This window comes from Apium graveolens, chromosome 6 (assembly GCF_009905375.1).
Source record: "Apium graveolens cultivar Ventura chromosome 6, ASM990537v1, whole genome shotgun sequence".
Lineage (NCBI taxonomy): Eukaryota > Viridiplantae > Streptophyta > Magnoliopsida > Apiales > Apiaceae > Apium > Apium graveolens.
The window spans coordinates 2,177,147-2,200,430 of NC_133652.1; the positions used below are offsets into that span (position 1 = coordinate 2,177,147).

General features: G+C 32.0%; 4 non-coding genes and 3 pseudogenes across 4 annotated transcripts; all 7 read left to right on the forward strand.

Annotated features, from left to right (window-relative positions):
* The first annotated feature begins 2,090 nt into the window (after window positions 1-2,090).
* LOC141669519 (U5 spliceosomal RNA) lies at window positions 2,091-2,216 on the forward strand (annotated as a pseudogene).
* Window positions 2,217-2,858: 642 nt separating this feature from the next.
* Window positions 2,859-3,019, forward strand: LOC141669512 (U1 spliceosomal RNA). The gene has a single exon (XR_012553791.1). It is a non-coding gene; the product is annotated as a U1 spliceosomal RNA (small nuclear RNA).
* A 2,358-nt stretch (window positions 3,020-5,377) lies between these two features.
* Window positions 5,378-5,598, forward strand: LOC141669840 (small nucleolar RNA U3). Its single transcript, XR_012554093.1, has one exon. It is a non-coding gene; the product is annotated as a small nucleolar RNA U3 (small nucleolar RNA).
* A 401-nt stretch (window positions 5,599-5,999) lies between these two features.
* On the forward strand, window positions 6,000-6,126 carry LOC141669495 (U5 spliceosomal RNA; annotated as a pseudogene).
* Window positions 6,127-6,591: 465 nt separating this feature from the next.
* LOC141669222 (U5 spliceosomal RNA) lies at window positions 6,592-6,708 on the forward strand. The gene has a single exon (XR_012553513.1). It is a non-coding gene; the product is annotated as a U5 spliceosomal RNA (small nuclear RNA).
* A 1,093-nt stretch (window positions 6,709-7,801) lies between these two features.
* Window positions 7,802-7,950, forward strand: LOC141669119 (U4 spliceosomal RNA). Its single transcript, XR_012553413.1, has one exon. It is a non-coding gene; the product is annotated as a U4 spliceosomal RNA (small nuclear RNA).
* Window positions 7,951-10,389: 2,439 nt separating this feature from the next.
* Window positions 10,390-10,516, forward strand: LOC141669564 (U5 spliceosomal RNA; annotated as a pseudogene).
* The last annotated feature ends 12,768 nt before the right edge of the window (window positions 10,517-23,284 follow it).

The window sequence follows — 23,284 nt, forward strand, 5'->3', positions numbered from 1 at the left end:
AGCCCTAAGAATTAGTTGTATGATAATCTAAAATTGTATTTTGTATTGTATTACTTAAGTCTATAAAAATGTCAAAGATTAGACTGAAGTATTTTTCTGTAAACAGTCTCAAGCCTGAGAATAAACTCTGGAAGAAGATCAACAAGATCATGCCTCAGAGAAATTGTGAAGAAGTTTGGAGTAGAATAAATCTGGTTTAGGAAAAATGTTTTAAGTCAAGATATCTACAAGTCACAGATCAAGTCATATAGAGAAGTCATTCGAGAACTCCAGAATAACTTATCGAGAAGTCCAAAATAGCTTACAGAGAAGTCTCAGAGATATCGACAAGCCAAATGAAGACATAAAGATTGGAGATATCGACAAGTCAAATTATCATTAGAGATCTCAGAGATATCTACAAGTCAAAATGTATATAGAGATCTCTGAGATATCGACAAGTCATTTCTGCATTACAGAACTCAGAGATATCGACAGGTCAAAATGAAGATGTGAAGATTGGAGATATCGACATGTCAATTTTCTCATTAGAGATCTCTGAGATATCGACAAGTCATTTCTGCATTAGAGAACTCAGAGATATCGACAAGTCAAAATGAAGATGTGAAGATTGGAGATATCGACAAGTCAATTTTCTCATTAAATATCTCAGAGATATCGACAAGTCAAAATGCTTATAGAGATCTCAGATATATCAACAAGTCATTTCTACATGCAGAAGTTTGGAGACCTCGACAAGCCAAGTTCACTTATAGAGAACTCAAAGACCTCGACAAGTCAAAACACTTATAGAGAACTAAGAGATCTCGATAAGCCATTATACTGATCGAGATGTCAGTTCTCTATAGATCAAACTGGAGATCTCGATATGAAGCTCAAGTACCAAATGCAGACAAGTTAAACATTCAAGATTATTAATCAACAAACGATCTAATCAGTTAGATTGAAAAGTCTACAAAAGCAGCTTGAAGAGTACAAGATCAAAGGCCAAGATTAACTGACAAAGGAAAATCACAGATTCACAGGATTTGTAAAGATACACTAAGCCAGAAATGCAAAGTTTTAGAGATAACTTAAAGTAAGGTTTAATACATCTTATTGCATGTTGTGTAAACATGTGTTTACTAATCTATAAAGTAAACACTGGTCCTTTGTTTTTAAAATTGTATCAAACAGATATAGTTTTTCTTGTAACTCTCTCAAGGAAGAAGCTGAGTTCTTTACTTACAAAGAACCCAAGATTTGTAGCAAAACACTAGCTTGATTTTAATACAAAATTAAGTGAGTTTTGAAATATTGTGTGCACTGTTTTAATTTCAGTTAACATAACATCACTGCATTTCCAATCTGCTTTTTTCACCAAGTAACCTAATACCTAGTAATTTGATTTTCACCCATTATAATCCGTTCGTTTAAGCTATTTGTAAAAATGAAAAAATTAAGTATTTTTAATAAAACAATTTTAAGATATTTATTTACAAATAATTGAATATATTGATATACTCTCTCCATCCCTTTCAATTGTTTACATTTTTTGGAGAGTGTCCGATACGCATTTTAAGGTGCATATAAAATATAATTCTGTAATTTTTTTTACAATTTTGTTGTTCCGAATAAAAATTAAAATATTCAACTTTTATTTAGATAAAGAAAATTGTAAAAATAAGTTACATAACTATACTTTTTATGCACCTTAAAATGCGTGACCGACACTTTTCAGAAATGTAAACAATTGGAAGGGAATGAGGGAGTACATGTAAAAATAAATGACTCGTTTACTCTTATTTGAAAATAATAGTATCTTTACTTTTTACTCATATATTTAAAAGTTTTACCAATATAATAAAATATATTGTTCTCAAAATTTTCGCTATTGACTATTGTTGCGCGGTACTTGAGAAGTCGCCAACATCACATATGAAAGAGCTGACCGGATTCCTTCTAATTAAGCACATCCATGTGATGAGCACATAGCAAACTATTCTTTCGACTTTTACTAAACTAAATCTTTTTATATTTAAATAGCACCAAAAGACAATATACTGCGAAGCGCAAGTGTTCATATGGTAACCCACGTCAAAAATATTTTGAAACATTGTCTAGCACACCTCTAAATAAAGCAAACTATTCTTTTGCCTTTTACTAAAGAATACCGTGTGCTCCTCACTTATAGTGGCATATGCCTATTTTTGAAGGGGCCTTTCTTTTCGTTGGCTCCCCAACTTATTTTTGAAGTGGCATATGCCTATACCATGTGCTTTTTACTTATTATCTAAAAATTGCATTAAATAATGAGTAGTTCATTATAAATTTGCCCCGTGCTTGTAGAAATTGTAAGAAAGAATTGAAGGTGTTTGTAGACATTAAAATATCAAATGGGTCACCCTTGTTAATATTAATTACTTCCTCTGTCCTGAACTTTGACCGTAAATAAAAACTTATTTTTTTATTATTTTGAAAAACTGAAAAATACATAGTAAAGTACATTAAATATCCTTTCAAATGATATAATTTTTATAAATACTTTCGATAATCCACTATGTGAAACTTTCAGTAGTTGGGTCAATTTGACTGTAAAAAGTCAAACAAGACAGATAAATTGGGATGGAGGGAGTATTTTTTAAAATATTTTACGAGTAACACATTTTTTTAGAATTTTACCGAGTATTACTCATTTGTAACTACATTTTTTTGTGACATTCATAACTAGAGGAGAAGCGGATCTCACTAGAATTATTGTAAAGACCTTAATAGCTTTTGTGCTCTTAGTAGTGATCACAGCATTCCCACATCGATAACATACTAAAGCAAACACTACCACCTGGATATAAGTATGGACATACTTCCAACCTTGTAACCTACATACCTGGATGGGGTCAATGGGCGATCAGGAAGGCTCATGGCCTAGATTAGTGACCTCTATTGCACTGAGGAGGGGTGCTTGTCTAAGATCTACCCAAGTGGTGGAGTCTACATCATAATTTGTGTTAGGGGTGGCTTGTGTTCGCGCAGCCCCCGCCAATCTAGTTTTAAAGATTGTGTTGTGTCAAATGTTATCCTAATTTTGACACTTACTCTCTTTAAATTGGTCTTCAAACTCTTTCCTTCTATTCATTTATCTATCATGCCTGACTGGAATGCATGAAATAACCGAATACAAGGTTTTGTTATTGTTAATGTATTGTTCATAAGCAGCCTGGATGTTGTTAGCGATGTGGCAGAGGCGCTACTGCTATCACAGTTTGTCCCCGTTGTCTTCCTCTAGGAGGGACGGATGAAACATGTTTTAAATCAGACCAAAGTAACGTCAATTATGGAGGTGAGCAAAACCAGGTCTGCACATTCAAGTGGTGACGAAAATTTCCAAGTAGTTCATGTAGAGATAGTAGAAAAGATTCTTTATCTAAACATCTCACCCTTTAAAGAGAGGAGTTCATGTGGTTCAATATTCTGCACTCTGCCGTCTTAACTTTTTACCGTTGAAAAAGAGATTAAAAAAACGTAATATGCAAACACCTCATAATTCATGCGGACAGACTTAAATATCCTATGCATTTGGAGCTCATCCATTAACACTGAATATGAACTAACTTCGCATCACATGTTTAGGATATCTTAGCGTTTTGTGAAGATTGTGAAGATCAAGTGTACCTCAATTTCAATTCTATCGTTTTCTAAAATTACTGTATTAATAATTTACGATAACAGTGAACTACTTATTAATGAATGTATTCTAAGTTATTTCAAAGGCAACAACTCAAGAAGACCCACATTGTTTCAAGAAAAGCATAAATTCTTCATTATATTAAAGAAGATTCGGCACCTACAACATCTGGTCCTTGTAGCGGGGGCCTGTAACTCATGTGAGAGATTTAAGATGGTTGAAGATTGGCATGGTTTAGAAGGAACTGCGATCACTTCCCTCAATATGCATAAAAAAATCTAAATATATACATGAGCATGTTCTATCTCTACCTGTATCTTCCTAATTAGACTGAGCTTAAATTTTATTTTACTTGGGTTGGGTCTTATTTTGACTCTAATTGGGAAAAAAGACACAAAAAAATTAAAAAATTAATGACCAATTCGAACTCGACTCGAAAAGTTCGTGAACAACTCGAACTCGACTCGGTTGTTAACGAGCTCGAGTTCGAACATGAAAATCTGATCGTTAAACTTTTCGAACTCGACTCGACCCATTAAGAAAAAACTCGAACTCGAACTCGTTAAGGAAAAACTCGGCTCGACTCGATTCGTTTACAACCCTAATTCTGGATACTGTTCAGTGACTTTATTTTGGACAGTTGAAACCCGAAATAAGATATTTTGATCATCTGCGGTAAGAGGATTCGTACCCATGACCTATAGTAGTAATTAAAATATTAATATAATGAATATTATTTTATCATTACATCTAAGGGTTCTCATATTTTGCCTAAAATCTAATGATTGTTATTTATCGTACCAAATAACTATATCGAACAACCAACAACAACTATCAAATAAATAGAGAGAGCCGATAACCCTTACCATGATTCCAACATATGTTATCTTATTGTTTATATAATATTTAACCACGTTATACCAAACAATCAAGTAACAACTTTTAAATATTGGGAGTCTATAACTGATGCGATGTACAGATTAATTCCCACATTTGCTATCTTATTATTAATATAACGTTTTAACCGCATTTTCTATTGTGTCTTTTTCAAAACTATTTTTAATGCCCAAAATTATTGTTGATATTCAGTTAATATGGTAATGTAAGTGTTAGTTTTTTTGATAAATTAATTTAAATGTTAATTACATTAATTTATTTGAAAATAAAATATATTTTTGGTAGGTATTAGGTTGTTGAATATGATATTGACAAAAAAAGATGCGATTAAATAAAAGATGTAAACAGTAAATCTGATTGGACAAAATGAGTGAAACGGAGTGGGTATTATAATTAAGAATGTTATAATTTTAAACTTTAAAATAGATTGGCATGTTACTTTAAACTTCAGTTGCAAGATAAAGAAAGAATATGCATACAAGAATCGAATCCTACAAAATACATTGGGCAAAAAGAAAGAAGATAAAATTAATTTACATAACATTCTCTTCACCAAAGAAGAGAGGATTATTTCGTAGATCAATTAACATGTATGTTTTTATAATTAACACATAACAAATTATTACAATAGTTGCACATTAACAAATTATTCTAACTTGAGTTTTGGATAATCACTTGGTTATATGGTTTTGCCTTAACTTTTCAGAAGTTAAAAATACACTCAGAGTGTTACTAGAAACCCCCGTGAATATCCCACATCGAAAGAACTTAAAACAAGTACTATGAATATTACCAAGGTGTGCAAGCCTCTATATCACGACCTTACTTGAACAGGATCTGTTCTATAGTAATCGTACCTCTGTATCCTTGATTTCAAAGGAGACAGGTGACCAAGTCTGTTGGATGAATCTAGACTGCAGGACCAGAGCGTGATTAACAGTCCTGCATGGTCAGTGCACCATTCAGAGCCATAGAGGATCGTTCTCAGCTGGGGGGTTCTCCTTGGCTGGGGTGGTCTTGCAGTTGTCTGACAGACCATTAACTTTTTTTTTCCTGCTGGTTAGCTCAGATATTTTCAACCTGCCAAGTATTTTTCCTTTCTCACATTGTAGCTCAAGTTGACAGATTTCTTAAGATTGCATAAAAATATCCAATCCTACATATAGATAACTGATCATCATGGAAATAAGAGACCCTTTTCAAGCATATCCAAGCACTGCACATATCCAGCAAGACGTATTACATTGTTAGTACCAGCTGGTGAAACATTGTTAGTACCAGCTGGTGAGCAAAGAAAATGAGCTCAAACCGCACCTACTTAACTATTCTTGCATGATACTTGAGAAAGTATAAGGGCGGGCTGGATTGCATGAAAAAGGTGAACGATGTTGTCAACATCACATATCAAGGATCTGACCGGATTCCTTCTAATTAAACGCAGCCATGTGACGAGCACATAGCGAACTATTCTGTCGCCTTTTACTAAAGAATACCGTGTGCTCGTCACTTACACTGACATAACTGACATACGCCTATCTTTGGAGTGGGGTTTATGTATGGAACACCTAACTATTCAAGCCATAAGATTTATGCAAGTTTACCTTCTACTATGTCCATCAAGTTATTTCCCGTGACTTCTTCATATCGCAAAAGCTAAAGATATTTAGCATAAAATAATGCAATAAGGAAATTTGTTATGTTCTTCCCCTGTCCTGTCCCCTGGTTTACTTGGAGGAGTAAAGCCTTTTTCCTATTGAAGACCTGCGAAGCTTTGAATTTTAGACCACTCCGTTTTACATATTTTGACGGTCTCCTCGTTTGGCTTCTAGCTTTAAAACTTCAATAAAGGTTATATGGACTCTGAACTATTTCTTCTTACATTTAAATAGCACCAAAAGACAATATATTGCGAAGTGCAAGCGAGCACTTGATCCACTCCGGTTAGCATATAACCCGCATCGAAAATATTTCAGAGACATCGTCTAGCACAACTATAAATAACTAGCACTGAGGAAGCTTTAAAACCACGCAGCCATGTGATGAGCACAAAGCGAATTATTCTTTCGCCTTTTACTAAAGAATACCGTGTGCTCGTCACTCATAGTGGCATACGCCTATTTTTGGAGAGGTCTTCCTTTTGGTTGGCTCCCTACAATTTAAGTTCATAATTATTTCCTAGTTTAAATTGTTTTACTCACATTTGTTTGAGAAAAAATTAAATATCAGATTTGTCACTCTTACTAATATTGATTAATTAATAAAAAAATTTGTATTTGTAAATGTTAAATATCAAAATACTTTTGAAGTGCAAATTATATTGATAAATATTGCTCATATATGTTCTCGACAAGTATGTACTTCATTGACATTTTTCTGTTTTGAATGATACACCAAGCAACAAAATAAAAAATTGTGAATTCTAGTATTTTATCTAATATGTAGAGATTCTAAGAAATCTATTTACCAATTATTTTTAATTAAATAAAATAACTTTAAATTTAAAATAATTAAAATTTCAAGATACAAATATAATACATAAAATACTAGAATCCACTAACTTGGTTATGGTAACATTCTAGAAAAATGTAGACTTAATAAAAGATCATTTTTAGTTCTCGAGCACATGTAATATTTTTAGTTTGAATACATTTATTTTTTTATAAATACTATTAAACTTTGAGGGACGTGAAGTGTGTAGCACAAGTATAACAAAACTGGCATTCCAAAGGAATTGCAAAATGAAAAGGCCATGCATTAGAACTTTGCAAATTTATAAGTTCAATTCCTACTGGATGCCCGTTAAATGCTCCTCGCTTATAATAGTATATCTAATTTTGAAGGGTGTCACAGTATCGTAACATGATTTTGCCACTACAAGTTCAAAAATATTAAAAATTAATTTTAAACATTTACTTAAAATCTACTTAGGTGTTCAACTCGATCTTTCTACCTCTAGTTATGCAAAAAAAATATTGGTTGTTAAAGTTTGAGTCATTTCCTTATTTGTATAATCAATATGTAAAATATCGTAAACTCTCGGATTAGAAGGAGAAAACAACTTCTTATTTTAAGAATAAGGTTAAAATGAAAAAAATGAAATGACCAAAGCTTGGGAAATGTTAAAACACTAGCACTTTTTTTTCTAGTCATACACTTGAACACCTATACCACATCGCTTGATTTCTCAATAAAATTAGGAGGCAACTGTTTAAAATACGAACAAGTACCATGTCAAGTTGTATCTTTGTGCTTGGGGCAATGACGCAGCTAGTGAGGAACTAACCGAGGCGTGTCAATTGCTGGTTGAAAACTATTTCCAAACCACCTCCTTGGTCTTGGCTTTGCCTTGTGCCATCGCCAAGGCAAAGCCCTACAATTCTAAGTTTAGTATTTTGCTTTGCCTTGGACCGGGAAATCTTAAAATAAATAATAAGTGTGATAAGTGACATATATGTAATAATTGATTTTTAACAAGTTAATTTTGTTGTTTTTATGTTTCATTTATAAGTAAAGTAGGGTGTTTGGTAAAATAACTTATAAGTTAATTTTTTTTAAAACTTTTAAAAATAACATATTAGATGGCTCCGCCATTTTAAATCATGGTTGCTAAATACTAATAACAGTTTAAAGCAGCAATCAAATATGATTTCTTATAGCACGGCGGGCGATAAAAAGTAGTTAACTTGAATTACATTACTAACTTAAGAAGTGATCTTCGTACCTTGCTTGCGGAAACATAACACCGACCCTCCCATCTCAACTTGCCACCGTCTCAATTCCAAAAGCTATATGGTTAATTTTTTTTTTTGAGAAGCCATGCAGCATGTAAAGACAGCAAGTCAGCAACAGGTCAATGCCCTGGCATCAAACACAGACAACTGTCCAATCCCACTAACACTTATAAATTTTTTTAAATATATTCATGATGCTTAGCTTTATATATTCATCTTTTTGAAAGTACCTTTTAGCAAGAGTGTAACAATTATAACAGTTTGATCAAGGTTTTTCTCAACCAACTGACAGTGCAAGGTTGCATGATACCAAAAATTTAATGATTATGAATACCTTATTTTCAGCTTGGAGTGAATATCAGCAACTGTGCGGACTAACTTCAGGCAGAACAATAGAGTGACCATTTGATGCAGAAATTGGACTTCTGTCTGCTTGTCAACACTCCCGAGGAAAAAATGATGCTGTCACTCTTGATAATTATATCGCTCCTGAATCAATTGTAGTAGCCTAATAAATGCTTTCTTTTACGTCAAGAACCCGTCATGGATCCATATGAATGGTACGATGTAATGAAAGAAATGTATTAAATGATGAGCACAACATAAAGAAATATTTCACCACAACAGGAAACAAGAAAAAGAATATAAGCAGGCAACCTGTTACTCGTTCACACAACCATCTTTTCACATTGGAAGAGTTTCCGTTATTCATTCGTGACGTTGTGGCTCTGAAAATTAAGTTTTGACCACCCCTGGTTGGGAGGATGGCAGATGACACAACTTGTTTCAAATCTCAACCTTTCAATGTTTTAATCAGCTTTACTAAATGAAACTAAACTAATAATGTATAAGGCAGGTATTTTAATTCTCAAATCAAAGATAATAATGGACCATATCTATAAGTGAAATCTAGAAACATGCAATAAGCCTTTTGTACCATGCCCTCTTGTAAGTTGTAACCATGAAATCGCCTTCTTTCAAATGTACGACCGGCAATAAAGAGATCAAAAGGCTTCTACTTGCACAAATTGAGGTTACCATCCTGGATTCTTAAGCAGGCTCGGATACAATATGCTTGTGAATTTAAGTTTCGGGATAAATCAAAAGCTATAATGCCTATATAATTAAGCTGCTATTGGATTCACTGAGATAAATCTGTAGCAATCAACATGATCATGTAAACAAGAAAAGATAAATTTGTAGCAATTAACAGGATGTTGTAAACAAGAAAAAGCAACATAAATTAGTTGACTTGTACAAATATAAGAATTTGCATACTTCATAGACTTGTGAAATGGATACCTCTTTCGCATCGACACATGGAACGACTTAATGGAAGAGGTGATCTTTCCTAAACGCCGGAACCAACACGATCCCTGTTTCCGTTTTAAACCTGCCTAAGACTCGATGATGGAGAATAAATAGTATTCAAAGAAGTGTCATTGTACACCAATGCAACTTTTGCAATTTAGCTAACTTTGTGCCCTTACTAGATTCATTTTCACTTATGTTTTTCACCGTGAATAGTGTTCTTTAAACTTTTCTACACGTAATATATTGCTTCCTTGCTGCTGAATTGAATCAGATATACAATATTAATCATTTTTATTCAAATCATGTTATGTAAAGCAGAGTTTTGCTTAACAGATTATAGGCTGCAATATGACAGGTACTTGCACAAGGAAAAAGTACTGGCAGATTAGAGGCACTTAAGGCTCTGTCAGGATCCTTTTCTACAATGACGGTATACGCATTAGATTGAATTACGGCTTGTCACAAGCTAACAGATTACACAAAGAAAGCTAGCAGCGAATAAGTTCTCAAGCGAGCAATCAGTACAACCTGCACATATATTTACCTTGCTACAAAAAACTCTAGAATCACCAATCCGCATATCCCACGTCTATATTAATATTGCTAAACAAATTAACAACTATTTAGCCCACAAGCCCCTCTTAGAATTACCAAGTTCCGTATGCTTATTCAATTTTTTGGGACTTTGAAAGAAATTCCACATTACAAGAACAAGGTAAACAACATTGTCAAAATCACACATCAAAGAGCTGTCCGGATTTGTACTAATTGAACTCATCAATGTGACCGTGCGATGAGCACAGAGCAAACTATTCTTTCACCTTTTAGGCTTTTTACTAAAGAATAACGTGTGCTTTTCACTAAATATATCGTAGGTGAATTTTTGGAATGCACAATCCAATATATCCATCATTATTTTCTAAAATTCACTTGCCTCGAGCATAACTCTAGGATATATTGTTGACAATTGCCACTTGGTTAAAAATTTTGAGTATAGAGATGAGATAAATTCCTTGATATTAGTGGAAATCCCTGTGTCATTCACAACACCACGTGAGATCAATTGAATATGTTAACAACTTAAATATTTAAACATTATAATTCTATTTAAAATAGAAAAAATATTTAAAATTATTTAGGGAATCATGTTTAAAATGCGTACCGTTCTCGATATAAAGAATCCAGACAGAAGGAGTACAAGAGAACTCATAATTTACGGGTGTTGGTGCAGTGGTTCGTGCTCTTGGCTTTCCATAAGGGGAGGTCAACAGTTCAAATCTCGGGATGTGCGAGTGTTGTAACTAGGGGTGTACACGGATCGGGTTGGGCGGTTTGGGAGAATTTAGCAACCCAACCCAATTAATTCGGGTTTTCAAAATTTCAAACCAACCCAAACCGTTTAAATTTGTAACCCAAACCAATTTGTATTGTTCGGTTTGGTTCGGTTTGGATCGGTTTGATCGGTTTATTAAATATACAAAATTAATATAAAAAATTATAATAAAACATAAGGTTTCAAAGTTTAAAATACTTGAAAATAGTTCAAAACAATATTACAATCCTCCATATTAAATAGTCTTAAGCATCTAATTTTCGACATCAAAAGTACTAATAATATTGCTTACGCTTTAAATATTGGAATGAATCATAAATGCAAAAAATATAACACTAATCAAACATGTATTGTTGTTATGAAATGAACTATGAACACGGAGGTTATAAGTTACATTTAGATTTAGAGATATATGGATATATGTAAATGGCCTAAACATAATTTTGGATTAACTTATTAGCATGTATATATATATTTTAATCGGGTTGGGTTGGATTGGTTTAAAATTTTCGAAAACCATATCCAAACCAATTAAATCGGGTTGACATTTTTTCAACCCAACTATGTATCGGGTTGAAAAAAATCGGTTTGGTTCGGCCGAAATAGGGTCGGTTCGGTTTGGATTGGTCGGGTTGGCGAAACCGTGTACACCCCTAGTTGTAACTATAAAAAACAATTAAAGAAAACTGACAGGAGAAAGAAGGTTACTAACCGCAAAGTGACGCAGCCGGAAGTTTCATCGGTCGAATAGACCGTCACTCGCTCCTCTTTTCATCTTCTCCTTTGGTTTTTGTTTGAGTTTTGAGAATCCCAAAAAACCCTCAAGTCAATAGTAATATTTAGAAATACTCCATAAACTCCTACAAAAGTCGAAACAAACACTGCCTTATGTGTGAGAGTGGGGACTCTGAAGTAGGTGTACGTGTACACACCCAGACATGCTTTGAGTTTCTTGGAAACTGTGCCCGACTTGCAGCTGCCGCCTCTTCATTTCCCTTTTCAATGCACATTTCCGAACACTATTTGTACCCACCTGTATTATACTCTCCTCGGCCACGTAGCCCAGACACGTATTTTAAAACTCTTTATAGTATAATTCGCTAAATAATTTTTATTGTTTTAATAAAATTTTGTTGTTTAAAGTTTAATATATTAAACGAACATTTCAAAAATAAATTATAAAAGTATAATTTATATTTATCTTAAAATATGTGTCGAATATTGAAAAAAGCTTTATACAATTGGATGTGATAGAGGGAATACCAAACACAAAATATCTAGATACTTAATCCTTACTTGATTGATCATTTAGAGCAAGTCCAAGACTGTTCTAAAATATTGTCCTAAACTAATATTTGAGGTATTTTTAACGAGAATAGTGGTACATACATAAAATTTGGTTCATAAAAAAATTATAAAATAATATGACACATAATATGTGATGTTTTAATTGGGCTGTTAATATTAATAAATGGTCATTACAGTCAAAGTCTACTGCATGTTTATTTTGTGAAAATTTTTATACAATTTTATTGTTAAATGCAGTGTGTACATGTATTTACACGTTTTTACATTTTGTCTATCCAAAGTTTGGAATCTAGCAATAAACATGCCATGTTTTTCAAAAACAAGCGAGATGTGTACTTCGGGTAAAAACATGTTAACAGTGTCAACTAACAGGGTTTCTTTTGTATTTGTGATGTCAACTCACTCCCATCCCGATCCACCTAACCTCATCTACTCCGTATTTCACTTATAATAAAAAACGATTTATTTTTAATATTACGACAATATTCATAAAATAATTATAAGATTAATAAATTAGTTTATTAATGATTATTACTAGGAATGAGCAAAATCGAACACTATTTGTACCTACCTGTATCATACTCTGCTCATGCATCGGGGACGGTCTGGGCACGTATTTTAAAATTCTTTATAATATAGTTTCATTTTTTTAATTTTTAATTTTTTTTGAATTTGTTGTTTAAAGTTTAATATAGAAAAAAAAATAAAAACAAATTATAAAAGTATATTTTTTATATTTATTTTAAAATGCATATCGAACATTAGAAAAAAAACTTTGACAATTGGAAGGATCAGAGGGAGTACCAAACACAGACTACGTAAATACTTAATCCTTACTTGTTTGATCATTTAGAGCAAGTTCAAGACTGTTCTAAAATTTTGTCCTGAACTAATATTTGAGGTATTCTCAACAAGAATAGGGGTACATGAAAAAAATTTGGTTCACAAAAAAGTTATAAAATAATGTGACTCATAATATGTGATGTTTTAATTGGGTTTTTAATGTGAATACAGAGGGCATTAAAATCAATGTCTATTACCTAAATGTAAGTCTTTGGATAATTTTACTTATAAGTCAGAATTTTATTTTACTTAAATGAACTAAAATGATTTTTTTTAAATATAATTTTCTTAATTCGTGAATTTTAAGTTAAATTGACATTAAAATATATATATACTAAACCTAAAGTTAATAAAAAAAATAAAAAAATCAAAATAAGTTGAGAAAAAGTACGTCCCTACTAACATTCAACTTAAGCTTATAAGTTATAAATTCAACTTATAAGTTAGGCAGACAAACACTCAGCGATAAGTTATAACGAACTTATAAGTAAATAAGTTCAGTTAACGGAATAGCCAAACATGCCCTATATATTGTCTACGGTTACGTCCTATAGGGCCCAAGATTTCCCCCCTAAAAATTGGCCTAAATTAGGACCAACATAATTATCTATTTCAACCATTTGGTATAATCTACGTCCCAAATCATATATCAATATTTTATTCTTTCGATAATTAATATAATGTTATTTTTATTCGTTAATACTAATTCACTTACCTATTCATATTAAATTAAAACTTGACAATATGTCATATTATAAGAATCTCAAACTATAACCCGATAAAAAAATTTCAATTATTTAACAAATTTTGAACTACTTTGAATTAGTATTTTTATCCCAAAGAAGGTTGATTAATGTATCTCAAAGGGCAAAAAAAGTTTATTAATAATTTCAATTTTTAATATATTAAAATAAATTGTTCATATGGAGTATTGTCATCAATATGGAGCACTGACATATGTTAATGTTCAGCCAAACATATTATTCATTTGAACTAAAAAATTAGTTCTGTTAAAAAACTATTTCATATTTAGGTACATAATATGTCATATATATAATAACATTCAATAAAAATTGTAAAGAAAATATATTTACTTAGAAGTTATTATTTTATGATGAATAAATATATCTATTAACTTATCAAATTTGGATTTTGGGCAATTGATCCTACAACTTACTTCACTAACCCCACCATTTTATTTTAAATACATCAAGATAATAAATAAAAGGAAATGTAACCATATAATTTGTTATACGTGCAATTTCTGGTGTCTCAACTTTTGCCTTCCGAATTTTGACTAGCTCTTCAACTTGAGCACTCAAATCATATGTTAATCTTTAGCTAGACATATTGTGCCCGTTTGGGAAATCTTAAAATAAGTAATTTATAACTTAAAATGAACAAGTAACTTATAAGTGATAAGTAGATAGACACTTATAAGTTAAATAAGTGTTTTGTTAAACTTCAGATTTTTTTTTACTTAAATAAACTAAAATAAATAAATTTTAAATATATTTATCTTAATTCATAAATTTTAAATCGGAAACACATGTAAAAACATAAATCTTAAAATAAAAATTAACAAAAAATCGAAAAATAAAAATAAGTTGAGAAAAAGTACGTCACTGCTAACATTCAACTTATCACCTTATAAGTTGTAAATTTAACTTATAAGCTGGGTCGACAAACACTCGTCGATAAGTACTTACGAGCTTATAAGTGAATAAGCTACTTATTTTTTTTCCCCAAACAGGCCCATTATTCATTTGGATTTAGAAAATAATTTTCTTAAAGAACTGTTTCATATTTAGGTGAAAACTAAATTTAAATTTTTACAAAATATATCATATACATAATAACATTTAGCATAAAATGTAAAGAATATATATTAATTGAGAAGTTATTATTTTATGATGATTGCATATATCTAATAAGTTATCGAAATTGGATTTTGGGCATTTGGTCATACAACTTAGTTCAGTAACCCACCCCTTTTATTTTAAATACATTAAGATAATAATTAAAAAAAACTAACCATATAAATTGTTGTGGGTGTAATATATTGTCATCTAAAGTGACAGACCCACTAATTTTTTACTGTAATATTCATCATGGATAAACTAAATTGCCTATTTTTTAATAACGATGTCAAAAGTATGTCACTTTTTAAATATAGTGCACTATATTTAAATGTTCCTTCCTCAAATTTTTAAATTTTTATTTACTAAATATAATGTGTAAGTTTGCTAAATATTATAACTTCAACCAAAAAAGAAAATCAAATACAATTTAAAAATAAAATTAAAAAGTAAAAGAAAAATTGAGCCCAATTATGCCACAACTTACAATTTTCTTTTCAAAAGTTACAATTTCGTGTTACAATTGTACTTATAAACAATAATTCAAGGAACCTAAATAGAGTTGAATAAGAGGACTGATTTGTTAGATGTAATATGCCTTACTATTTCATTTCAAAATTATTTTTTTTTAACTCTCAAACTAAGTATTTAACAAATATCTGTATACAAGTACATGTATAACAAAATATATATACATCATATTGAAGGTTAGAGTTCGGAGTGGAAGACAACAGTTGTTTCAGAAGTAGGAGTTGCAGAAGAGTAGTGTAGACGTCAAACGCATTTGCCGGTACATCAGCCATCATTCATTTGAGTGGCTCGATGTTGCAGAATAGTAAATTGCCTACTGACATCATGTATATTTTTCACAAGTAGTAAGTTTTAATGAAGAAATAGATCATGCAGACTACAGAACCTTGAGTATCTTTACCTACCAAGTACAATTACTTCTTACGTCAGTCTGTTGGACTCCCCGTACTCATAGTTACATACAGACGGCTGCACAAACTCTGTTTGCATTTATAGTTTTTCAAAGTTCCGTTTACTGTAATCATAGTTAAGTAAGCATTACTTTTATGGAGGTAATAGGCGATTAAATCACTTAGCAGAGAAATTGAAAATAAATAACAACATTCACATTCAAAACACGGAAATGTAAGCAGCATAAAAACCATGAAACTTCCTTACATTACGTCAAACATTCTTAACATCCGAATAAAACCCCATTGTTCATGAATATATTAAAACATAATTAAAACATAATTAAACATAAACATACTTCAAACCAGCCCAACTGTCAGGCATTCAGAACCACTTATTCATCTTCCTGCGAATCCCACCATGCTCAATCCTCAGTAGCCTAATCTCCTCAAGCAGAAACTGTTGCTTCGCCTTGAACCTTTTATTGAACTCTTCCTGCTGCACTGTCATGTGCCCATTGAACTGCATATGGCTCTCCCCCAGCGTCTCAACCATCCTCGACACAGCAGCAAGGTTAACATTGAGATTGGTCATGCTCTTTTTCATATTCTCCGATCTCACGAATCTGCGGTTCTCACATCTGGCACTGTCGCACTCATCTGAATAGCTACCACTGGAGGAGACATTAGGTTAGGCGATATCATAGGAGTAATATAAAAAAAACTAAGTGCAGCAATAATGTCACACCAGGAAATGAAATGATTAGAAGGCCAAAAGTCATTTCAAAGAATAGGGAAAGGAAGCATATGACATGTATTGAAAATGAACCCAACAATGTAAAACTACGGACTTTTACCCATCGATTTAGCACTTACAAGACATGAATCAAAATTGTAATAACAGGCATAACTAAATCTATCTGTTACAGAAACTATGAAACATTAAAGTACAAAAGTGAAAGCCTAAAGTTAGGACAAGAAATATCGGTGTGGACATCTTAATATACAAAAAGGAAGTGAAATGAGGAGAAACGGTGTAGAAGAGAGACATGTAAGTAAGAAGAAGACATGGAAACCAAATCATAAAACATGAACCAGACGCTAAATAACCATATAAATGGACGAAAAGTTTAGAGGAATTGGACAATTTATATTTGTATATACATGCATAAGTGAAGAGGATGACAAAGGGTGTACAAGACAGGCAAGGAAGTAAGAAGAAGACATGGAAACCAAATCATAAAACATGAAGCAAACGCTAAATAATCATATAAATGGACTAAAAGTTCAGAGAAACGGGATTATTTACATATGTATATACACGCATAAGTAAAGATATTCAGTTGTTCGTGGAAGCGGATGCCATTGGTCTGATTACTCTGTTGATGGATGTTGCGGAAGAGAAGAAGAAATTTGAGTGAGAGGAGATGATGAATGAACCGTTTTCAGTCTAATGCAGTTTGCTTTAATAGAGGTATTGGGGGAGATGAATAGTCCAGTTGTAACACATGCAATGGTCCGTCTGTTCGTTCACCAATACTTAGTATCTAACAGCCGTGACTATTCAATGAATGGTGATAGGACACACACGTTTTTTTTTGCCAATTTTGACACACACGTTTTTGAAAAAATACAGAAATAAACAAAAGTTACAAATTCATATAATAAATAATGAAATACTTAGTAGTAATTGTTTTTTTAATTCAGACATTTTTAATTAAAAATAATAAACTTTATTAATTTATCAATGTATTTGACTGATTACAAATATTACTTAATGATTTTGATTTTTTAAAAAAACATATATTATCTTATTTTCAAAGTACAATAAATGCGCCAGTAATGTCAATAAATTAGTCTATTAAATAATAGTAATTTTTTTCCCGTAATGTTGTACCCTTATTCAAATTCAAATCTACAAATATTGAAACCTTTATATGCGAGTACGATAAAAATACGGCATAATATATTATTTAATTAATTTCACTATATACATAATTCTAAATGAAAATATATTTAGTTAATTTGATATTTTTAAATGAAAACATAATTTATTATTGAAAACAAAAATTATTAACACACCGTAATCATATAGTTTGGTTAATGTAACGTATGTACATTGGGTTTTTAATTTTTTTTTCGTAGTTAACCCAAAGCCGCAACGCTTTGGCTACGCACTTGGTAAATCATTGTGCACTGGGTAAAAGTATAACATAATTCCTATTATTTTTAGAATTTGGTTTAACTTAGGAAATTAAATTATGTTGTCCAACTGATACGTTGTTTATCAACTATGTATAGTGAAAAACAATAAATTTTTGCACCTCCTTTGACGTAATCTGCTATTACATTTTCAACTAATGGTACCTGCAATCAGTTGGAACCAATATTCCACAGGCCCCTAACTTACAATAAGAAATATTTACTTTGTCCAATTCAAAGTCACAGATTTTATGTAGTTGGTGACGGTATTATCTCACACGAAATAAATTTCAAAGCATCCTATTGAAAAAACCGTTGTTTAATATATTTGTTTAGCGTGTATGAACCATAGTTTAACTACATTTCATAAGGAGTACGACTACGAAATGCCTTATTTGGTCATTATTTTATATGCTACATATAATAATACGTGGCTACGTGCATACGAAACTAAAGATTAATGCGAAATTGTACTTTTAGATTCTTTCAATAAATTAAGATATCCCAGGGTTGTAATTAATAAGTTCAATGAAACAGATTTAAATAGAAATCTTATTTCTAAATAATTTTATTACGCAGTTAAAATTTTTTTGTAATGACAAATAGTACAATCATTTCTTAGATTCGAATTTGAAGATTGGTATTGTGTTCTTGAACAAGTAAAAAATAAAAAAAATGAAATTACAATTTGCTAAACATCATTAACACATGGTTTTGATATGTAATTTATGGCGTTTGGATTATAAATCAATCACGTAATGAACTGAATGAAGCAACGTACAAAGATTATAAATTACTTTGACCATTGGTTTTAAATAAATGAACAAAATGTGTACAACGTAAATTAAATTTAGAATTTTTATGATAATGTGAGAAAAGATTATTTATATAATCTAATTTCGATCAAATAATATGTCCACTGCCATAAAAATAACTACCGAAGTTATGAAACAAATAAATTGATGTATTACTATAATTGAATTAGAATATTATCAACATTTTGAATATATTATACTTATATGAGATATAGGTTATTTTGAAAATGTATTAGAATAATTTGGAAGCTAGCTGTTTAGCATATTTTACTTCCATGAGGTCATAACATATTATTCAATTTAAGTATAAACCTCTCCCTGTATCAGTTAAGTTCAAGTTGGAGCATGTACGATGTCATAACGTGCCACATCTTGAACCAGTCATCAGGCAACTAACATGTCATTTTACTGTACAAACTTACCCACTAACTAGAGCATCATTAGGTTTCGGTTACATACTTCTTTACTTACCATTAAGAATCCTGAAATATACATACCATTAAGAAGTTAGGTGAAGACTTAGTGAAGCTCCGCCTATAGTTCGCACCATATCATGTATGAATCTTTAAATCTGACACTTACACTCTGCATTCATTTCTCTTACTTCAGTGAGTTGTGAACACATTTATTGAACGCTTCTGCGGGTACCTACTACTGAATCAATAAGTTGCCTACAAATTGATTTACACTAGTACGATAATTTAAGTGATGTGGATAGCTCAAGTTATGACTGGAAATGTAGAGTAAGAGTGCAGGCGCTGTGAAAAGGAATGAACTGAGAAACACAAGAAATTTGGGGTTTTAATATGCTTCTCATCAATGATATGGTAAGTAGAACATCATAATTACAACTGGGGACTACATGTCTCACTTCCACAACACCTTTTAATATGATGCTGATTCACAATATGTAGAACAATCGAATTCACGCTTTTGTAAATGCAAAATATTGTGCGGAGTTGACTTGCCCTTTGGTTGAAGGAGGCATTTACATAGTTGATAACTTTAAAGTGAAGGACTTTTTAGGTGACGAAACATATCGCTCTGTCAGAAACAAAAAGCACATATTCTTCACCAAGGACACAAAATTAAGCAGAGCAACTGAGCCGGGATTAGTAATTGAAAAATATGTTTTTGATCTTTTCCACATGACTGAAATTGAGAAACTTGCAACAGACAAAAGGTTCTTAGTAGGTATGGATGCTATACACTTTTTCTAATTGATAACAATGCCTATTAGTACTAAAATGTTCTCAATTTTAGACATGGTTGGTTACTTGAAGAACCGAAGACCCCTCATTACTTCGACTAAAAATAGTCAGGAAAAATAAAGGCTAAAATTTAATTTGGTAGATGGGAGATTTGTCTTCTAATTCGACAATGTGTTAGTGTTTTTTGTAATTACATATTTGGCTACCTGCTTAAGCAGCTTTTCGTTACGTAGGTGTTGCGTGTCTGTCATTTTGTTTGACAAATTTGGAATTATAATTGACAAAGCTCTGCAACAACTTGAGGAGGAAGAACCTATTATTATTATCAGTTGTGCTAGAGTGAGTTCGTATGAAGGTATGGGTAATGGCACCCTCATAATGATTTGTATTACGTAATTAAGTGAAAATGCCAACTAATAATATGTGTTACGGATATAGGCATATCACACCTTACAAACTATCCTGCAACAAGGATTTTTATCGATCCTGATCATTACAGTGTTCATGACCTCATAAACAGGTTAAATTTTTACTTAAGCCAATTTAGAAAATTTAATTTACCTTCCTATTTATGCTGCTTTGCAATGCCTTCAGATGCGATCAAATGACTGAAATGTCCGATGTTGATGAAGAAGACACCAAACAGACACTAACTGTGAGAGATATTACTCTGTTAACTGAAACACATGTTCAGGTACTGTAATTATTTTGGTGGTATTGTCATTGTCATCGGAGACGAACTAACTTATGATATTCATCTTTAGAGGGAAGTTGTGATTGACAAGGTTAATGAGGACGCTAATTGGTACCTAACCAAATGCACAAGATGTCTCCTTGAAGTTTCTTTCATAGTTGACAAATTCAAATGTCAAAATTGTAAGAGGATCATACCACATCCGAGAAGAAGGTAATATGACAAGTAATTAATTTACAGTAGTATGAACATTGAGCAGTTTTTGCATGCATAATCAGTTTCTTTGTAAAACAGTTTTCGGTTGGAAACAAAATGCTCGGATGACACTGGATCATTGACAATAGTTTTACCTCACGCAGCCGTTGCTCAAATTTCACAAAAAACTGTTGAAGATCTGTATTCTCCAGACAAAGAGGTTAACCTCCAACATTGTGCTGCAATAATTTTGTAAACTGATACATAGATTTTACTGAAACCAGTCATTTACAGGTGTAGGAACTGGGAGAACAACAATTCCCACCGTATTTGAGAATGTTTGAGAAGCGGAAATACAATATGACGGTCATCATTATAGAGAAAAATGTCATGAAAGGCTCAGAAGTGTACGAAGCTACTGGAATTGGTAACGAAAATGAATCTGGTGGGACCTTCACTCCGTCTTCTAACCAAACTGTTGAGACAAATGAAATGTCACCTATGAATGTAAGAGATTACCATGAAAAGTACAATATAGCTTAAAAAATGTCTAATGTATGACTACCTTCTTGCATTTAGGTATCACTGAACGAAGATACATTAATGCAAGCCCTGAACACAGCCAAATCTACAAGCAAGAAGGTTCGAGCAAGGAAACTTCACGCACCAGTGCCATTTGATGAAGAAGGTCAGATTCAGAAGGAGCCTAAATCAGACAAAGTATGTAACCTGAATTTGACATTTGAAAAATGTTATTATATCCCTAATTTTGTTGTCTGACCATTAATAAACTTTCTCCAGAAAAATAGGCTAAGTGAAGAGGACAAGGAGAATCAGTAAGATGGGGAATTTTGTCAATGTAAAGGCAATGTTTGCAGTTGTAACTATTCAGACTACGTGATAATCTATTTTGTTAACATCAGCTGTAAATGACTGCATTTAATTATGATAAGATTTGAATGAAGTAGTTTCCCATGCTCATGCCAAACAACAAGTAAATACAGAGAAATAACCATACATTACAAATACCTTACAAAGATACAATATTTGCAAAAATGTCCACCTACAACTCAAAAATATAAAACTAAAAGTGTGCCAGAATAATTGTTTATTTTTGCCATTTCAAAAAAACAAACAGGTAAATTATAAGCACACAACAATCAAATATAAAAGAAAATAATTAAAAAATTCCTTCATCATTTACATTTGTTGGTAAATAAATGATGTTATCAAATCAAACATAAGTGCAAATGGTGGTAGGTGATAAATATAACACATTATGGTTCTTTGAGTATAAGGTAAGTTATTGACACAAGAGAACTTTCAACCACCAAACTATTTAGAATTGTACCTAGACTGTGAAGAACATCATGTTTAAGGCAAAGTTTGACGACCTAAGTAGCCTCAAAGTTGGGAAGTTTGATTGGAAAATCAGAGTAAGAATTACAAGGTTTTGGAGAGGAGCTACAAGAAAGGGTGAAATTTTTAAAAGTTTCAACATCATTCTCTTAGATGACAAGGTAAACTATGTTATGAAACTTTAGTATTATACATTCAGCTGCAGAATTTAATGTCCACTTTCTGCAAACCCCCCAGAATAGCAGGATGCACGCTTTCATCCCTGGAAACGTAGATGACACGCTAAAAGATAAGTTCACTGTGGGCAAGTGCTATATCATTAGGAAGTTTGTCGTTCAGGCATACAAAGCCGATGACAAGTTCTTATGCCTCGTGAATGATGTGCAATTGGTTTTCTCAAAATACACTCAAATTAAAGAGATTGAGGAAAGTACATGTACTTTTGAAAGTAATGCTTTTGATTTCTATGATCATAGCGAGCTGATGGAGCTTACAAAACAAACAACTCACTTGGCAGGTGAAATGAAAAAAGTTTTTCACATTTAAACCTTGAACTGAAACTAACAAGTGCAAATAATTGTATCCATATTTGTTATCGGAATTGTCAAATCTTATCAGCCACTCACACATTTGGTTAACAAATTCAATGATGCTTAGAAGCAAGTTAAGCTAATACTCACCGATGGAAGGTTACATTTCCCTTCTACGTTTCATTTCCATAATTTTAGTTTCTTTTCATCCTTATTCGTCAAATATCCCGGATATAATTCGTAGGTCCTCAATTAATGTCACTTTCTGGGATACATTTGCTGAAATATTTGATGAACAGATGAAAGAAGTTCATGAAAAACCTACTATACTGATTATTGCAAGTAGCCGAGTAGGATTGTGGAATGGTATGAAAGTAGTAAGTTATTCCGTTTATTGATCATTCCAAAC